Below are 20,564 nucleotides of genomic sequence, written 5' to 3'. Positions count from 1 at the left end.
TAGGAAATTACAAAATGTGGTAACATAATTTAACCTTTTATCAACCTAGAAAATCTTATAAAGACAAAACAATCCCTACTTGGTCTTGTTACCGAGTAAACTAGCAGAAGCCGAACACAGAGAAATGGATGCAGGTCTTCAGGAAGTAAGAGGTCTTTATTAACATACCGATCGGGCCTCAGATGAACTCCTGTTCCAAAAATATCTGAGAGACCAACACATGGTGTACATTCCTTATATAGCAATATAGCTCCTCCCATCAATAGCTACACCCACATATACCCTTAACCAATCAATGAGCAGAATATAGACTTGTACATCTGGCCAAACCACATGGCTCATCCAAGACAAAGGAAATAAGTGCAATTTCAGTTCCTGCATTCCTGCACATGCTCAGTATACTGATGACTCATCCAACTGTTTGTAACCAGATACTAATTAGCATATGCCACGTGGAGATTTCAGCCTACTAAATTTTGACCATGCTGGAATCCCATCACATTCCCCCCTTTGATGCCTCTGATACAAATTATTCCAGATACATCACCAATCACAGGTTACCAATACCTCTCTAGTAGCCATCTAACCAGAGTAGACCTCGTACGCATCTTAGCAAAAACTCCTTCAACATTCCTCATCCTGAATATGTTCTCTTTGAGCTAGGGAATCATATCTATAGACAGCCATTACATGAGCCGCTGTCTTTCTCTCTATAGTACTCTCTATAATACTACGTAAGAACCTCACCACAAATGGAATTAAACAGGGCAGGAAAAGACATAAGAATATGATAAACACTACTCCTCCTACTAACGCTTTAATTCCTCCAAGCTGCTCATACCAGCTTCCAAACCAACTATTAGGATTATACCCATTCCAGACCTGAGTCGGTACATGCGCAAGCTTAACTATGTGACTAGTAAGTTCAGGCACTGCCCGACCTTCATCATCTATGTGCAAACAACAGTTGCTAAGGTTAAACTTACCGCATACACCTCCTTCCACTGCTAATAGGTAATCAAAGGCTAATCTATTTTGATAGATGGCTGATCTCATCCTGGTATTTTGCTTAGCTAGAAGATTAAGCGCTTGAGCTGTCTCATTAGTAATAATCTCAACCACCACCTGTAGTCTAATAATGCGATTGAGCATATATATCGGAGTTCTATATCCATAAGTGCCATCTTCTGCCCAAGTAGCAGGTCCATAATAATTAATAATACGTTGAGGAGGCCACTCATCATCTTCCCAATTACCTATGTTCAAGGATGCTCTCTTCCTTTTATGATTTACATCGTAAACCTTAACTCCCAAGATCTCTCCTGTCTCAATTGGCAACAAGAAGAAGGATGGTTTGAGCATACCTAATACACATGCCCCTTCCCAATCTTGTGGTAACTCCAAATATGCTTTCTTACCACAGATCCAATATAAATTTGCTTTCCAACTAGATGTAGCAGATAAGTCAAACCATACCTCCTTTAAATGAGTGTAATTGTCAAACGGATTAGCAGACTCCGAGACATTTGAAGCTGACCACCAAGTAGTATTTTTAGTATTAGCATTATAAGCTTTTTGTCCCAAGCAAGTTAGCTCACCTACAGACGTGTTATACATTGTTCTTTCCTGGCTATACAAACATGACCTATAATGGAGGTTTTTAACCGCCATTCCGATTTACTTCTAGTACTTACTTGATGATCAGACTGAAAAGGTATCTGTTGTTCCTATGTCTCAGAGCCAGGGTACCATATTTCCTTTGCCTCCCATGGCCACTGGTCTCGCATATTAGTACCTCCACACACATAGCAATCAGTTACATTAAGACTACCTGCAATACTTTCAGCCAAATCAATAAATAGGTTCTTAACATTATGGGGAATTTTATCCTCAACACTCATCTTCTCATAAAAGGAATGAAAAACCTGATGAGTTTGAGTTGCCACTGTCTCAGTTTCAAGACCTACATATATTATTGTTCCTGGATCTACTCCTGTGCCATATATTTGGAACCCAAAAATATTTCCAAATTTGTCAATAAAATGCTGGGGATTAGAGATGGTCATATGGACCGGATTACATTCCATAGATTTACAATATGGTGTGGTAGGCAACCTTTGGATAATCATATCTTGATCCACTGTTTTTCCCCATGCTGCCCACCCTACACAAGACCAATAGGGACAACAATTATAATCTCTATTTGGGCAATCAGGATCAGTAGATCTTTTACTGGGACACAAATATTTATCATTAAACCCATAAGTTCGTTCCCATTTAAGATTACCACATACATTCCAAGGTTTTCTACTACCAGAAATCGCCTTACATGCATCAAATAGCAGAACACCCGTAGAATGTATGGTATTTATGACAGTCCTATTTATCAAAGTTCCCTGGGAATTACTATTTCTAATTACCAACCAAATTGTACGGGGTTGGAATTGGGCATCAAAACATTTAGACTCTCCTGATATTAGCTTGCACACACTATAATCAATATCCAAATATCTACATTTAGATACAGATCCCTTACATTCATACTGTGAGTGCCAGATGAGAGTTTGGGATATTTGGTTACCTGTTTTAGTAGTCTTAATGCAACTATCGCAATTCGGTATGTCTGTACTCTTACCTTCCTGAAAAATCATAAACATACTAAGACACATAATAAAACACATTATTCCTGAAATCCTCATTTTTCTTCGACCGTGCGATGGCACCTCAGCTTCCCAAATGTGAGGGCTGCAAGGATGTTGTTCTTCTGATCCTCACTGTCCTTCACAGAGATCCCTTCAAGACACTCTGGCTATGAAACGTAGGCAGGTGGTCAGGCTTTATTATGGCCGTCAAAACACCTACTTGCTGATCTCTATAGTTACTCTAGATGTCCCAATATCTCCTCGTCACTCCAACTGAGTTGCACGCTTCAACCGGATCTTGCAAGGATTCTCAGGATCTGGGATAGCTTGCCATGAGTTTGATGCTGGTTTAACCCTAGAATGATGAATCCACTGAGTCACCTCTGCCACCTTTACAGCTGTTGGGGTAGATAAAAGAACAACATAAGGACCCCTCCACTTTGGACCTAATGGAGCAATATTCCATTCTTTTATCCACACTTGATCTCCTGGTTGATAGGAATGAACAGGTGGGTATATGTTCACAGGTAACCTATCTTGCACCCATTTCTGCACCTCCTCCATAGTTTTACCCAACTCTACAACCTGCTGCCGAGTAATTCCTTCTCCTAACTGATTTAAGTCCCCCCTTAGATTACTTAGTATGGGAGGTGGACGCCCATACATAATTTCAAAGGGAGACAGACCCATTCTTCTGGTAGGCGTACTACGTATCCGCAACAGAGCTATTGGCAAAAGGACATTCCACTTGAGCTGAGTTTCCTGACACATTTTAGCCAATTGGGTTTTTATTGTTCTGTTCATCCTTTCCACCTTTCCAGAACTCTGAGGTCTATAGGCTGTATGAAGTTTCCACTTGATACCAAGCACATGAGTTAGTTGTTGCAAGCACTGATGAATAAAGGCTGGACCATTGTCTGATCCGATAGAACACGGAAGTCCATATCTGGGTATAACTTCTCGCAACAGAAAACGTACAACTTCTCCTGCCTTTTCTGTACGAGTTGGGCAAGCTTCTACCCAGCCTGAGTAGGTACACACAGCTACCAACAAATAACGATATCCCCCAGATTTACGCATCACAGTGTAATCTATTTGCAGATCTGACATTGGGAGTCCTCCCATATATTGAACTCCAGGGGGTTTGACAGGGCCTTGTCTTGCATTATTTTGGGCACACAAAACACATCTCCGAACTATGGCTTGAGTCAAACTAGATAACCTTGGTATATAGAAATGTTTCCTAAGAGATTCTTCCATACTATCTCTTCCAGTATGTGTGCCATTATGGAAGTTTTGAACTATCTCTATAGCCAGAGATGTCGGAATAACTATTCTTCCATCTTCTAACTGATACCAATTATTCTCCAGATATTTCCCAGCTTCAGTCTTCAACCACTCCATCTCTTGGGTCGTATATATTGGAGTCCATTGAGACAGAGGTGCCGGTACAAGGGCTGCAACATATCCCACATATTCCTCTTGCCCTGATTCAGCGAGATGTTTTGCTGCGTTGTCGGCCATGCGATTTCCTTTGATGACATCACTATCACCTCTCAGATGTGCTCTACAGTGTATAATACCGACTTCCTTCGGTTCCCATACCACCTCTAACAGTTGGAGTATTTCAGCCGCATACTTGATCTCTTTTCCTTCCGAATTCAGCAATCCCCTTTCTTTATACAGTGCTCCATGGGCATGGGTGGTTAGAAAAGCATACTTCGAATCAGTGTAGATATTCACTCTCAACCCTTCAGCTAATTGCAAAGCCCTGGTTAATGCAATCAGTTCCGCCTTCTGTGCTGATGTCCCTTTCGACAGTGGCCGTGCTTCTATCACCTTATCTATAGTCGTTACCGCATATCCTGCATAACGTACACCTTCCTTCACATAGCTACTACCATCAGTATAATACTGTATATCTGGATTCTGGATGGGAAAATCATGAAGATCAGGCCTGCTTGAAAACACTTCATCCATTATCTCCAAACAATCATGTTGACTTTCAGTAGTCTGAGGCAAAAGGGTAGCTGTATTCAAATTGTTGACAGTTTCGAGGTGTACTCTTGGATTTTCACATAACATAGCCTGATATTTGGTCATTCGACTGTTGCTAAACCAATGATTTCCCTTATAATCCAAGAGGGTCTGTACTGCATGAGGTACTCTCACATAAAGTTCCTGACCCAAGGTGAGCTTGTCAGCCTCTGCTACCAGTAGGGCAGCAGCAGACACTGCTCGCAGACAAGGTGGAAGACCACTGGCCACTGCATGCAACTGTTTGGACATGTAAGCTACAGGTCTTTGCCATGATCCCAAGTATTGAGTTAATACTCCCACAGCCATTCTTCTTTGCTCATGTACGTACAGATAGAAAGGACGTGTATGATCTGGTAGACCTAGGGCTGGTGCACTCATTAGTGCTTTCTTAACATCTTCGAATGCCTTCTGTTGTTCAGAGGTCCACAAAAAGGAGTCATGTTCTGTACCTTTCACAGCTTCGTATAGAGGTTTCGCCAATATTACATAATTAGGAATCCATATCCTGCAGAATCCTGCCGCTCCTAAGAATTCTCGCACTTGTCTTCTATTCTTAGGTATAGATATCCGACACACTGCTTCTTTTCTTTCAGGTCCCATCATTCTTTGGCCTTCGGATATATGGAATCCTAAATATTTAACACTTGGCTGGCACATTTGCGCTTTCTTCCTCGATACCTTGTATCCTGCTCTCCATAAAATGTGAAGCAAATCATAAGTGGTTTGTTGGCATATCTCTTTAGTAACAGCCACTATCAAAAGATCATCCACATATTGAAGTAATACACATTCTCCTGGGATAGACTTGAAATCTTGCAAATCCTGGCTTAATGCAGATCCAAATAGGGTAGGTGAATTCTTGAACCCTTGAGGTAGTTTGGTCCAGGTCATCTGACGCTTTGAACCTGTAACAGCATCTTTCCATTGGAAAGCAAAGATATGTTGACTCTCAGCAGCAATTCGAAGACAAAAGAAAGCATCCTTAAGATCTAGCACTGTGAAGTAGGTTGCTCCACCTGGTATCAAAGCAAGCAGATTGTAAGGGTTGGGTACAACTGGGTGTATACTAACTACCGCATCATTAACTGCTCTCAAATCCTGTACAGGACGATATTCGTCCGATCCTGGTTTTTGAACAGGTAATAATGGAGTGTTCCAGGAGGAAGAACAGAATTTTAGGATGCCATACCTTACGAACTTATCCAAGTAGGATTGTATGTTTTCCTTAGCCTTTTGGGGTATGTGATATTGACGTAGGCTCACAGGATAGGACCCAAGCTTTAGTTCAATATGTATGGGGCCGGACTGGGAGGAGCCTGATCAGGAACCAGAAGTGATGTCAGTTCCGGATATATGGAACTAGTGGGGTACGGTACCGGGAGGGGAGGGCTCAGAGTCAGTGGGCTGGACTCTGAACTAGATGCATGAGTGGGCAGGGACAATGGGAAAGGGGGAGTGGCAACACCAGTAGCACCACCTCTAACCTTAGAGGAAGTGTAAGGGGGTGGGGCGGGAAGATCAGTTTCAGAGGGAGAATCTAAAATGGGCGGAGTTGCGGCCCTTATGGAGAGGCGAGTCCTGGCCACCATGAGGCGACATTGCTCTTCATTGCATACCTTAACCCATTTAGGCAATTCTTCTACAATCTGTTTCCAACAATCAATATACGGAAACTGATTGTAAAATTCAGGCCTACTAGATACAGCTGCGTGCACACGTTGTACCAAAATGAGATCAAGGCTACCACGTGGTGGCCATGCGGTCACCAGGATAGGCCACTCTCTACTACATAAGGTAGTCAATTTTACCCCAAAATCACAAGCCTTATATCCCTTAGTAAAGTTCTTCAGCATGCATGATAAGGGATCAACAATCTTTGAGTCAGACGCACCCATACTGGCAACGGAGCATCTAATACAAAGATACACAAAACTCCAAACACACTTCCAACAGTCACACTCGTTTCCCTGGCAACAGTACCACGTGGCAAAGTTGCTAAGCCAAACGTACACACACGATAACACGCAGAGAATTCTCGTACATACAGTGATATCACAGCGTCCCACTCACAAAGATCTACCAAACACTAGCTACTTACCTCTATAACTACATATCAACTCTACAATTATCTGTACTATAAATCAACTTTTAACTAACCGACTATATCACATTCTAGTAATCTCATCTTTACAGTCAGTGGTTATGGTACAATTAGTAAGTGGTTATAGTACAGTTTTAAAGTCACAGATCAGTTAGTAACCGTTAAGGTATTATACATATAACATGAAACAATAGTTGTTAGTAATTTTTACACAATGTCAGTGGTTATAGTAAATGTCAGTGGTTATGGTACCGTGCGCTATTTTACAATTATACACACAATTTACACTCCCACTAGACGGCAGAGCTCTAGCTTTCTAGCAGGACATACAATTTAACCAATTCACCAACTACAGTATATTTAACAACATTTACAATAATCCCAACTACTCTAACTGGCCAGCACCTTGAGAGCTTTCGATCTATTTGTACACCAGAGATTCGATAAGTCTTCGCTGCCCAGACACCACATATAGCGAACTAGAGGGCAGAATTTACACCATTACCCTTTTAGTCTACATACGCTATCAATAATCTAGTGGCTGGATTTACAACAGAGCACACTTAGTAAAGATAGGGTGAAATCTAGCAAACGATAATGTACAACAGAGTCTGCTTAGTTTCGCCAATTTCCCCGCCTAGCAACCAAAATTTACACCTAACATGCTAGTCAAGGCAGGACATCGGTGTCGGACATGAGCTATTTACACCAGAACTCAGTCTAACAATACCACCTATATTAGACGGGCTGTCTACAGAGCGTCTAATGTCCAGATAAGTGTTGCGCCTTCACTTCTTCCTTCCAGACGGAAGGGGCAAATTCCATACAACCGGTTCCAAATATAAAACCCCTTGTGGGTCTACCGCTCTATTGGTATCAGTCTTACCTGTTATTTCCTGGCACCGGGTTCACATTCAAACGACGGGGCACCCCGGTACTCACTGCACAGAAGCCGATGATCTCCTGGACAAAAGGCCAGTGGCTCCGAGACGAAAGGAGGTCCACGCAGAGGTCCGGGGTGCTGCCGTGGAGAACGTTGGTAAAAAGCTTTACCGTCTCAAATCTCTGCGCCAGCTTTCGTGCGATGAGAAGTTCCCGGCCAATGCACCAATTATGTTACCGAGTAAACTAGCAGAAGCCGAACACAGAGAAATGGATGCAGGTCTTCAGGAAGTAAGAGGTCCTTATTAACATACTGATCGGGCCTCAAATGAACTCCTGTTCCAAAAATATCTGAGAGACCAACACATGGTGTACATTCCTTATATAGCAATATAGCTCCTCCCATCAATAGCTACACCCACATATACCCTTAACCAATCAATGAGCAGAATATAGACTTGTACATCTGGCCAAACCACATGGCTCATCCAAGACAAAGGAAATAAGTGCAATTTCAGTTCCTGCATTCCTGCACATGCTCAGTATACTGATGACTCATCCAACTGTTTGTAACCAGATACTAATTAGCATATGCCATGTGGAGATTTCAGCCTACTAAATTTTGACCATGCTGGAATCCCATCACAGTCTTATGATTTTAATGAAATTTCAATGCACACAAAATGAGTATAAAAAAAAAAAGATTATTTTTTTATGAAATACCAAAAAGTGAACATTTTGTGGTAAAGGCTACGCTGTTATTTTAGCTCTATTATTCCTGTTCCCAGGCTCTAATACCTGATCTAGGATCAGTTGAAGGTTACCTGGACTCTACAGTACTTTGTGTGGCTGATGTCATTAATTATCTTGTAAAGTGGGATTTGTCAGGAATTTAAAGTGAATTTAATATTTTAGGCCACAGTATCCAAAGTTTAAACATAACAGATTGTATAATGTTTTCAGTTAAGATATTGTAGCTTACATTTTTTAGCTTTTAGTTTACTTTACATTCCTGACAATTCACACATTAGATAATAATATATTCAATTTTCTAATGATTCAGTTGCATGAGCTAATGTTTTTTTATATAAGCTTAAGGTATATTGTAATGTTTGTTCTTACAACTGTTGAGCTGTCCTTAGATCCCCAACAGAACTAATTAGCACTTCTGTACCATTTACCTTTCTGTTTGTGAAAACAAGTTTATATTCCTATGGGAAACGAACAATTTCTACTACCTTCAGCTAAAGACATTGATATGAGCGGTAGAACTTAGGGGAGTATGTACTAGCTGTCAAAATTTGTTGTGCTTGGTCTCTAAGTTTAACAGTGTTCATGGAAACCAAAAATAATAAATAAAAGTATAGATTCCCCCCCCCCCCCGAAAAAAAAATCCTATGGTATTCACCTATTGGTATTTTAACACCACTTTAAAATCAAATCTTTGCTTAAATGTATAGTATTTTTAATTAATTAATTTTTTTATTTTTTTTGCACACAATAATTTTGTAAACATGATGCATGCTCATGTTGTAAAAAAATTCAAACATATTTTGTGGTCTTTTTTTGTTTTTTCTGTCAGATTTTTCACATAAACATTGCATATTTGCTGTATATGTCATAAGCCTGGTTTGTGCTGCTGTAGCAAATGCCCCTAAATTGTGTTAGTTTATGTATGCTTTGTAATTTAACATATGTATATATACTATTGTCAAAATAGATAGATTTTTTAGTATTTATACAGCTAAAATTACTGCAGAAATGCATTCCATTTGCAAAAGTAGATACTTAGGGTTTCTTACATTATGTATTTTGAGCAATATTTTTGAGCAATTTTTGCATTAATCACTGCTATGAGTGGTAACTCCCATCCCATCACTTCCCGCCAGTCTTTGTATGAGAATCAATCTGTAGCAGGCCATCACTATACTTCAGTCCCTCAAAATTCTACACCACGCATAAATCCTTGTTCCTAATCACAAGGTCCTTAAATCTAAACCATAAGTTATCTACTCTAACTTTAGTAATTGAAACAAGCGAGTAATTCAAGAGAAGCAGGCAAAAGCAAGGTCAGACAGTCCAAGGCCAGGGCAGATAGCAAAGGTTCATAAATAGGTAAACATAGCCAAGTTTAATTAGCCTGGGAGATCCAATGATGCTGGGAGCAGAGAATGCCTATGGGGCAGGTTTACAGTGCAGGAACAGGTGTATGGACTAGATCAGCAACAGAAGCAGCCTTACAAGTAGCCTAAGCCAAAGCTTCAGAATATAACTAAGCACATGCAGAGCTTTTTTTAGGGGTTATCAGTTAACAAGGAGAGCCTCTTTTTGGAGGTGGTGTGTCAAATTACTAGCTAAATAATGCCAAGTGCTATAGCACAATCTTAGCACATACAGTCATGGAGAAAAGAAAGCACACCCTTTTTGGAAAACTATGGCTTTACATATCAGGAAATAATCATCTATCTATTCCTTGGCACGTCTTAAAATTAGGTAAATACAACCTCAGATGAACAACAACACATGACATATTACTCAGTGTCATCATTTACAAAAATAAAGCCAAAATGTGAAGCCGTACACCTTATGATTCAGTGACTTGTGGAACCAACTTTAGCAGCAATAACTTGAAGTAATTGTTTTATGTATGACTTTATCAGTCTCTCACATCATTGTCGAGGAATTTTGGCCCACTCTTCTTTACAACACAGCTTCAGTTTATTGAGGTTTGCTTGCATTTGTTTATGCACTGCTCTCTTAATGTCCTGCCACAGCATTTCAATTGGGTTGAGGTCTGGACTTTGACTGGGCCATTGCAACACCTTGATTCTTTTCTTTTTCAGCCATTCTGTTGTAGATTTTCTAGTGTGCTTGGGATCATTGTCCTGTTGCATGACCCAATTTCAGCCAAGCTTTAGCTATCAGACAGATGGCCTGTCATTTGACTCTAGAATACTGTGGTATGCAGGGGGGTTCATGGTTGACTGAACGGCTGCATGGTTGCAAAACAAGCCCAAATCATCACCCGTCCACCATCGTGCTTGACAGTTGTGATGAGGTGTGTGTGCTGATATGCTGTGTTTGATTTTATAACCAAATGTGGCACTGTGCATTATGGTCAAACATCTCCATTTTGTTCTCATTAGTCCACAGGACATTGTTCCAGAAGTGTTGTGGTTTGTTGCAGATGCAACTTTGCGAACTGTGCTACCATATACTTTTTTAGAGAAAAGAGGCTTTCTCATGGGAATCCTTCCAAGCAAACCATACTTGTTCAGTCTTTTTCTAATTCTACTGTCATTAACTTTATCATTTAACATGCTAACTGAGTCCACTAGAATATATGTTGCTCAACTGAGGTTGTATTTACCTAATTGTAAGACCTGCTAGGGAACAGATGATTGTTATAATGGCCTAATGTGTAAAACCATAGAATTCAATGAGGGTGTAATTTATTTTTCACAAGACTGTAGTTGCAGCAGAGAGTGAGGCCAGAACTCCTACTCCAAAAGCCACATTAGGGTGTGGAGCACACATAGGATGAAGCCGTTGACAAGAAGTAGGTAAGAGACTTCCCCCTGGGTCAGGGGTTTCCAATTAATTTTTCCAGTTGAACCCTTTGACATAGTGTAACAACATTGTGGAAAAGAAAATTTAAAAATTGCGCCATTTGTTTGTATGTGCCGGGGTGTATCAAGGTGTGTAAATCTGTGCTTCTATGTGACAGTGTGTGTATCTGTGTGTGTGTATATCTGACACACATACACACACACACACACACACACACTGGCACACAGATACACACACCTTGACACACAGTGTGTATCTGTGTGTGTGTGTGTGTGTGTGTATCTCTGTGCCAAGGTGTGTGTATCTGTGTTTGTATGTGTCTGTGTATCAAGGTGTGTGTATCTGTGTTTGTATGTGCCAATGTGTATGAATCTGACACACAGATACACACACACACAGGCAGATAGTGGCACACAAATACACACACTGACACAGACACACACACATTGACACACAGTTTGTATCTGTATTTGTGTGTCAAGTTGTGTGTATTTATGTTTCAAAGCGTGTATCTGTGTTTGTATGCGCCAATGTGTGTATCTCTGTGTCAGTGTGAATCTGTGTATCTTAAGGAGTGCTGGCATTGAGTCCCTGGGGTCTAGTGGGGCTGCTGGGCAGCTGGCATGGAGTCCCTGGGGTCCCAGTGGGCTGCTGGGCGGCTGGTATGGAGTCCCTGGGGTCCAGTGGGGCTGCTAAGCGGTTGGTGTTCTGGTGGTGAGGGAGCAGTGATCTTCCTGCTTAGCTCCCTCGTGCGCCTCTTAGTGATGCTGGAGCCAGAGTGATGTCCTATTCTGGCTCCAGCATCACTGCTGTGCGCGCGAGGGAGCTGAGCAGGGAGATCACTGCTCACTGCTCCCTCACCGACCGTGGCCATTTTATTTTAACATTTTTGGCAGAACCCCAATTAGTGTTCTGTCGAACCCTAGGGTCCATGTGACACACAATGTACATATTGGGCTCCAAATTAAGCAGTGATCCTGGTGTTGGAAAAAAATCTCTGAAAGTGGCAAGCTCAACTTAATTATCTAGTATTATTAATTTGTTTTTATTTTTACTGCATGTTTCTTTAAACTTTGAATCATATAGCCTGAATTAGAGTTAGTGGCAAAAAGCAAATAATTTATGTTTCTCATGCTTTCAGACTTCCCATGCTATTTAAAATTACTTGTAATGGCATCACAGACTCCATAAACTCTTTAGGTTTTATAGCCCCCTACTTTTACCCTTTGTGTCACTATACCCCACTCCCTCTAGAATGTAAGCTCATTGAGCAGGGCCCTCCACCTCTCTCTTCCTGTTCGTCCAGTTGTCTGGTTACAATTAAATGTCTGTTAGTCCACCCATTCTACAGCGCTACGGAATCTAATGGCGCTATAAAAATAATAAAATAATAATAATAGCTCAGCCTTTTTCACTTAACATCCACAACATATATATGGCAAATCCTTGGAGATGTTTGCCCATTACTTTTTCAACTACAGTGAAGCCTGGTCCATAATGGGACTTAAGACATTGCCCTACCAGATAATTGTTGTCATAATAAAAAACAAATCTATTGCCAAAGGTGAAAGAGTGGTTTACCGACATTGTTTCCTTTATAAACGGGTTAACATGCAAATGTCAATTATAAATGAAAAACATACACCATGCAGCACTGCAATACTATAATGTCCCCTCCCCTTTTTCCACTACAGCGCAAACTCACTTACTGATAATAATGAATGATGGTTGTCTTGATAAGCTGTTGATGTAGGGCATGTAGAGAATTCAGGCTGTTTTTTAAATTTGTCCAATCAGAGAGCATGTCAGACATGCTCAGTATATTTCTAGAAGGGATTTTTAAAATCTAAAATTTACTAGATAGCCTGGAGGTAGTGTTAGTAATGCAATGGTTGTGAGTTCAATTCCCACATGGGGAGGTATGGGGCAAAGATACCTCTGCCATGAGCTTCTGGACGAGCCTGCTGGCTACCCTCCTGCCCAAAGACTATAGGCCATGGAAAAGACCTTTTGTTTGTGTGGTTTCCCTTTATTTTTCAGGGAACCAAACAAACCCATGAACTGCGGACCACCCGCAAGCTTTTTAACCCGAATGTTCTAAGTGTTTGTCTGGGTGTCATTTTGTTCGCGCGGACGCTGGCGGCGGTGTTTGGTCGTCAACTTCATGGAACTCAAATCATGTATCAACACACCTATACATGTGGGGTATCACTGTATTCAGGAGATGTTGCTGAACACATATTGGGGTGTTTTTTGGCAGTAACCCTTAAAGTTCTCAGTAAATGTATTCTTAAATTGCTATGTGTGTCAAAAAATCACCAATTATGTTTTATTTTTTTTATTTGGCATTGATTGGTGGTAAAATGGTTGCATGAAAAGAGCATGAAAAGAGTCAAAATACCCCAAGTTTAATACCTTAGGTTGTCTTCTTTAAAAAAAATTATACATGTGAAGGCTTATTCAGGGATTGCTGACAGATATCAGTGTTACAATGTAACTTGCGTTAATTTTGAAAAAAAGTGGTTTGGAAATAGCAAAGTGCTATTTGTACTTATAGCCCCATAACTTTCCAAAAAAAGCTAAGAACATGTTAACATTGGGTATTTTTAAACTCAGGACAAAATTTAAAAACTATTTAGCACAGGTGTTTTTTGGCGGTTGTAGATGTGTAACAAATTTTGGGGGTCAAAGTTAAAAAAAGTGTTTTTTTTTCAATTTTTCATCATATTTTGTATATTTTTTATAGTTAATTATATGATATAATGAAAATAATGGTATCTTTAGAAAGACCATTTAATGACGTGAAAAACGGTATATAATATGTGTGGGTACAGTAAATGAGTAAGAGGAAAATTACAGCTAAATGTAAAAAGAGCCCTGGTCCTTAACGGTAAGAAAATTTAAAAATGGTCTTGGGATAAAGCTAGAATTGCTGAACTGAAAGAATAGCAGACTTATAGCATTTTCCAGTTTGGCTATTTTGAACATAAATTTGAAGTTCACTGTGAATTCGCCTTGAATCTTCACTTTAGTAAATAACCTTGCTAAAGGTTATCAAAAAATATAAAATCATTAAAAAAGCTTATCCAAAATATTAAATTAGTTTAGCATATTTAGTGAATGCCCTTATTAAAACGTGGACAAACTACAACATTTTCACTAATAGTTTCTGGGGATTGAGCGTGCAAGCGTGAATACGTTTACTGTCTTATATGTTGATACATGTAAAATAATATATATATATACATTTCTCAAACAATGTTTGTTTTTATCTGATTTATCAAAAAAGCATTACAAAAAAAGAAAATATTTTCCTATGCTGATGATTGTAATAATTTTATATTTTAGCATAATTTATTGTATCAGAGCAGAAGTAGTGCAACTCATTAGCCTGAGCAATTTCCTGCACACCAAGTAATACATAATTGTATGTTTTAGCCCTTTCAGTGCCAGAGGTTTGCCATTCATATTTCTTTGCAATGTGCTTTACTTTATTTTGATAGCTGTTTTAATACTCATTTAGTCCAATAAATCAGAAGGTGGAGTTTCCAGAGAAAGGGGATGAAGTCACATTCTGTGGGTGTAATCTGGCACACCACCATTTTAAAACTTTTTTTTTTTTGGTTCCTTATTTGCTATTGTGTGAAACAGAATAATATATGTACAATTGAAATCGTAGAATGTTGTAAATGTACCGACTTAAAGACAATAGGTAGAACATGATCAACATACTTTTGTCATAATATACATTAAAAATAACATTAAGGAGAAAATGCAAATAGGTATTAGTCTTGAAAGGCAAAATTGAGGTGGGGAGATCCCAAGTAGAAAAATAAAGACATACATTTCCCAACTCATAAGCTGTACGTCAAACTGGGTTTATCTCACCAAAATGCAGTGATGGGGTCAGTGCAATGGAAGTATAACCACTTGAGTAAACTAAAAAATAAACTTCCAAGTAATAATGAGTGACTGATGAATTTCCAGTGATAAACCAAAAAATATAGGCCACCAGGTGACACACACTTGAAGTGTGCTTCCTGAGTCTAGTGGAATTTGGTTTTTGGTAGCTGTACCTACTAAACCTTTTTTTGCAGGTAAGACACTGTGAAAACCTGACATTTTAGGACTAAGACCCAAAGTTTAAAAGAAGGGTTGTGACTCAGAGATGTCCTGAAAACCTGACAAAGGTGTAGACTCTATCCACTAACAAAACATAAATGTGGTGGGCTTCATATAATCCCATTTACCGTGTGTAGTTGCATTATGGCATTCTTTTTAGCAGTATTTTTCAAATATAGAGGTTTAATGAATTTGGCAATACAATTGATCCCATCCAGGGTAAGATAAATTGTAGTACACAGCTAACTAAAAAAAAGTTAGTTTTAGCCTATCAATCAAATCAACTGTACCATGTACTGTAGTCAATCCCAGTAAAAAACAACAACACCTTTATACTCTACAGTTTGTATTCCTAACACTATATAGTTCCTTTATGCTAATGTTTGGAATGGTGAGGGTAAAAAAATATATACTGTATATACTCGAGTATAAGATGAGTTTTTCAGCACATTTTTTGTGCTGAAAACCCCCCACTCGTCTTATACTCGAGTGAGTGTCTGTATTATGGCAATTTACATTGCCATAATACAGACAAGGACCGGGGGCTGGCAGGAAGCTCTTACTTACCTTCACAGCAGCTCCTGTCAGCTCCCTTCTCTCTCCTCCGGTCCGTGCAGCTCCCAGATCAGCTCCCTCTGCAAGTCTCGCGAGAGCCGCGGGGTCAGAGCGTTGCCACGGATTACCGTGGCAACGCTCCGCACGGCCGCGAGACTTGCAGAGGGAGCTGATCTGGGAGCTGCACGGACCGGAGGAGAGAGAAGGGAGCTGACAGGAGCTGCTGTGAAGGTAAGTAAACTCTTTGCCAGCCCCCCTCCTACAGCCCATCCACTGGACCACCAGGGAGTGAGAGCCCCCCTCCCTGGCCAGCTAACAAGCAGGGAGGGGGGACGAAAAAAAAATATATATTAATAATAAAAAAAAATGTGCGATGCAGGATAGTAGAAAATGTTTAACTTAGAAATAATTTTCTATTAATTAAAAACTTTTTTTTATCTGTATGGGTGTATAATTAGGCATAGTTAACCAAGTAATTAGCCATGTTTACAGCGGGGGGATATTAGAAACACTAAGAGTCAGATTGGAAGAATTTTATTATACCATTATTTGTTTGTATTGAATTTCTGAAAACAATGGTGCAAATAGACTGGAAGGTTGTTAAATAAACAATCTTACCATATTAATAAAAAAAAAAAAAAGAAATAGAAAAAAAATAATATAAGAAAAAATAATAATATTAAACTAATAATTAAATAAAAAAATGCCCACCCCCCCACCAATGCTCTCCATCACACACACACACACACTGCACTCATACACACACACTGCACTCATACACACACACACTGCACTCATACACACACACACTGCACTCATACACACACACACTGCACTCATACACACACACTGCACTCATACACACACACACTATATTCATACATACACACACTGCACTCACACACACACACACTGCACTCACACACACACACACTGCACTCATACACACACTGCACTCATACACACACTGCATTCATACACACACTGCACTCATACACACACTGCATACACACACACTGCACTGCATTCATACACACACTGCATTTATACACACATACTGCATTCATACACACACTGCACTCATACACACTGCATTCATACACACACACACTGCATTCATTATATACACACACTGTAAATAAATATTCAATTAATATAATTTTTTTAGGATCTAATTTTATTTAGAAATGTACCAGTAGCTGCTGCATTTCCCACCCTAGTCTTATACTCGAGTCAATACGTTTTCCCATTTTTTGGGGGTAAAATTAGGGGCCTCGGCTTATATTCAGGTCGGCTTATACTCGAGTATATACGGTAATTAGGGCTATCCACTAAACATTGATGGGGGAAAATGTAGACCTGGTAGAAATTCACCTCTTGTCCCTCCAGGCTTGCAGGTGAGAATAGCTTCTAAAGACTTGCTAGTGGTGTAGGTGTTAACATTTTATTACCATCATCACTATATTCCTTACCACACCCAAAATAGGGGACAATAGGGGGTTACACAGGCAATGGAAGTCCACTGGTTTCACTGATCCCTTGCTCATATCACCATAAAACATATAAACTGTAATGTTTGATATGTCTATGGTAGAAGTTGCTGCAGTTCCAGTGGAAGTTGCAGCATTTGTTATTGCAGCTTGAAAAGACTAAGACAATCCAATTGTCTTCTGTGGGATAAATCAGACATAACGGACTTGCTGCGAATCCCTTTTTCCTGAGGCTGAATACAACTAATAGTAGTGGTGGTGGTGGTGGTGGCGACGGAAGTGGTGGAGGAGGTGTCAGCAATCTTTATGGATGAGGAATAGGTGTTTAGTCTAAGAGGCCTTGGCACTACTGCTTATGATGAGTTGGGGAGCACAACCTTTCCTCAAATTGTTCTTGGAATTAGGACATTAATTGAGGATGGTGGGTTTCTCTTTCTTTTACAATACACTTTAAATATGAATGATTGTGTATTGTGTTAAGTATCACAGGTTGAAAATAGGTGTTTGTGTCGCAAAATGTGTTGGTGCTTGGTGGATTTAATACTGTAAATTACTGTGTTTGATGTTAAGAAACACTGCATAGAATATAATAAAATACTTTAAAAAAATAATAAATTTTAACTTTTGTATATTGGGAAAATAGTCTCACTCTAGCATCAATGACAAAATTACGATCTCCTATCTCCCACTCAAAGTTGTTATAGTAGACAAGAGGAACTTTTTTCCTTTGTTACCTATCACTACACTCTAAAAAGCCTAAGCCTAAAACACACACAAGAATCAATCACCAGGATAGACATAAGGATTTTATTTCACCAGACAGTAAAAAAATCCATAAAAAAAACAAAAAACAATGTATTGGTAATGGTAACATAGTCTCACTCTGATCTAAGACAGAATGTCAATCTTCTGTCTCCCACTTAAAGTTGTTTTCAAGTGGCAGTAGCTCCTAACTAGATACAGCAGAAAGCTAAACAAAGTTTCAATGACGCTGGCTATGTACCAACCCCACATATGCACAGCAAGGGTAAAACACTGTATCACTGCTGGTCTTTCTCTCAAAGTATCTTTGGAAGTACAGATTGTTTTACTACTCCTCATTGTTTCCCTCTGTTGGTCAGTTGTCACTTGACCTGTGAATAAAATCACTATTTAGTGGCTGTCTGAATCAGCTGCTAAAATTGTATAAATAAACTATTTACAGATATCAAGTGCGAGCTCAGTGCAAATAGTAAGGTACTCTGACACCCCGGTGGGGTCCCCTTAACCTTCACCAACAATAGAACACACAAACAAGAAAATAAGGCGGAGTATCTTACACGCACTTATAAGATGATTCTTTACATAGGTGAATTTCTATAATAAAGCCTAGGAGGAAAAAAAATAGCAAATAATAGTGCAATATCGCCTATACTGCTTATTATATTATCCAAATGATGTTCTAACAAATTCAAACTCACAAGAGTGGAGCCACTATATACTGGGCTCAAATGATTCGCCTTGTGGGATATATGGGGTCCCACTTCCTCCTCTGTAAATCAGGATCCTTATGAAGGGTAATCACAGGTATGCAGATGGAGTATAGTAAAGTGCTTTATTCTTAAAGTGCACAATAGAAGATAAAAAAGTAATAAAACAATAAAAGAACTTACAGTCTCTGCTGATAAGTCCTTAAAATATAGTCCTTGTAGCGAAACGCGTTTCGCCCCTCTGGGGGGCTTCCTCAGTTGCTGATCTAAATTTGTATAAGCTGCCTCGGCAGTAAACCTAAGAACATATATATTTTTACTTTTTACCCCTACCTTATATAACTCCATTTCCCACTAACTTTCACTCACCCCAGCTAACGAAATTACCAATTTAAAATTAATAATATAAAAAATAAATAAATGTAACCCTGAGGGGTAAAATAAGATGCTCAATGTTAGCCCCTGAGGTTAAAAACAAAACAGGTTTCAGTAAAGTACTATTATCAAAGGGCAGAAAAAGGATGGGTTTAGAGGGCTTAGAGAAAGTTTAATTTCACTGATACAATTTAATCACCAGAAGTACACAAAACAACTCTCTGACCCGTCTTTATCCACTTCAGAACTTGCAATGTGGTGGAGGGAAGCAGATCAGATATCCCCACAGTATTGTGATTGCTGTGAAAGCCAGTCTGGGACAACACCATTTGTTGTTGCTGATCTGCTTTGGTCATTGAGGCACCCAGCAATTGCATTAACCCTACGATTGCCGCAATCACAGTGATTTGGCGTTAATTTAAGTATATGAGAGCATTAGTCTGTCATAGGTCTTTAAAAGATTAAAAGAAAATAATGCATTTCATGAAAAAAAAGTTTAAACATGTTATAAACCATTTTCAATTATTTATTCAATTGTATAAATTCCATTTTTGACCCTTCCCCTTTAAACAGAAAACTGCAAGCCTATTTCAGGTTATGATAAAGAAGAAACTGAATAAAAAGGGATCAATGCTAACCTACCTAACACAAAATAAAAGTGAGAGAAGGCAACAAACCAAAAAAGGGAATCCCTCCTAAACCCTATAAATATATACAATGCAAAAGCAGAAAAAAGGCTGCTCCACAGAAAATTAACACACAATAAAACGACTTATAAAAAACCAAACAAAACCATAAGACGTGCAAAAACATAAAATAGATAATATGAACATAAGATAATAGATCAGACTTTGGACTGCTGATATTGATCTTACACCGTTTATATCTATTTTATGTTTTTATTATATGAATTTTTATTGTGTGTTAATTTTATGTGGTGCAGCCTTTTTTTTCTTGTTTTGGATGATAAAGATGAAAGTCATTGGCATCCAGTTCTTCCTGTGTTGAAAGGTTTTGAGGTCAAGAGAGTGCTCTCCTCCATTGGCCTAATCAGACTTTCTGCTCTGAGGCAGCCACAATGTAAACTGAAAAGTCTTTAAATAGCTGGCTGTGGAAGTAAGAAGGACACCGCTTTGGCTACCGGAATTATCATTCCACAGACTGCACCTCTGGTCCTCCACTTGGCCGCAAACCAGCAGACTGCTCTAAGCAGACTGTTCTGAAAAGTGTCTTATAGTTTTGGTCTCTAATTTGTTCATATTTAAAAATAAATAAATATATAAATAATAAAAAAAAAATGTAAAAACACTTTTTTGAG

The 20,564-nt window shown here is 39.2% G+C and overlaps 1 protein-coding gene across 1 annotated transcript in view; it reads left to right on the top strand.

The window, feature by feature from the left end:
- Positions 1-20,564, top strand: part of PDE10A (phosphodiesterase 10A) — a 384,873-nt gene that overhangs the window by 71,490 nt on the left and 292,819 nt on the right. The window lies entirely within an intron of this gene.

Source organism: Pelobates fuscus, chromosome 2 (assembly GCF_036172605.1).
Source record: "Pelobates fuscus isolate aPelFus1 chromosome 2, aPelFus1.pri, whole genome shotgun sequence".
NCBI classification, from domain to species: domain Eukaryota; kingdom Metazoa; phylum Chordata; class Amphibia; order Anura; family Pelobatidae; genus Pelobates; species Pelobates fuscus.
Note: the sequence above shows the minus strand (reverse complement) of the source record. Positions and strands in the feature narration are given on the sequence as shown.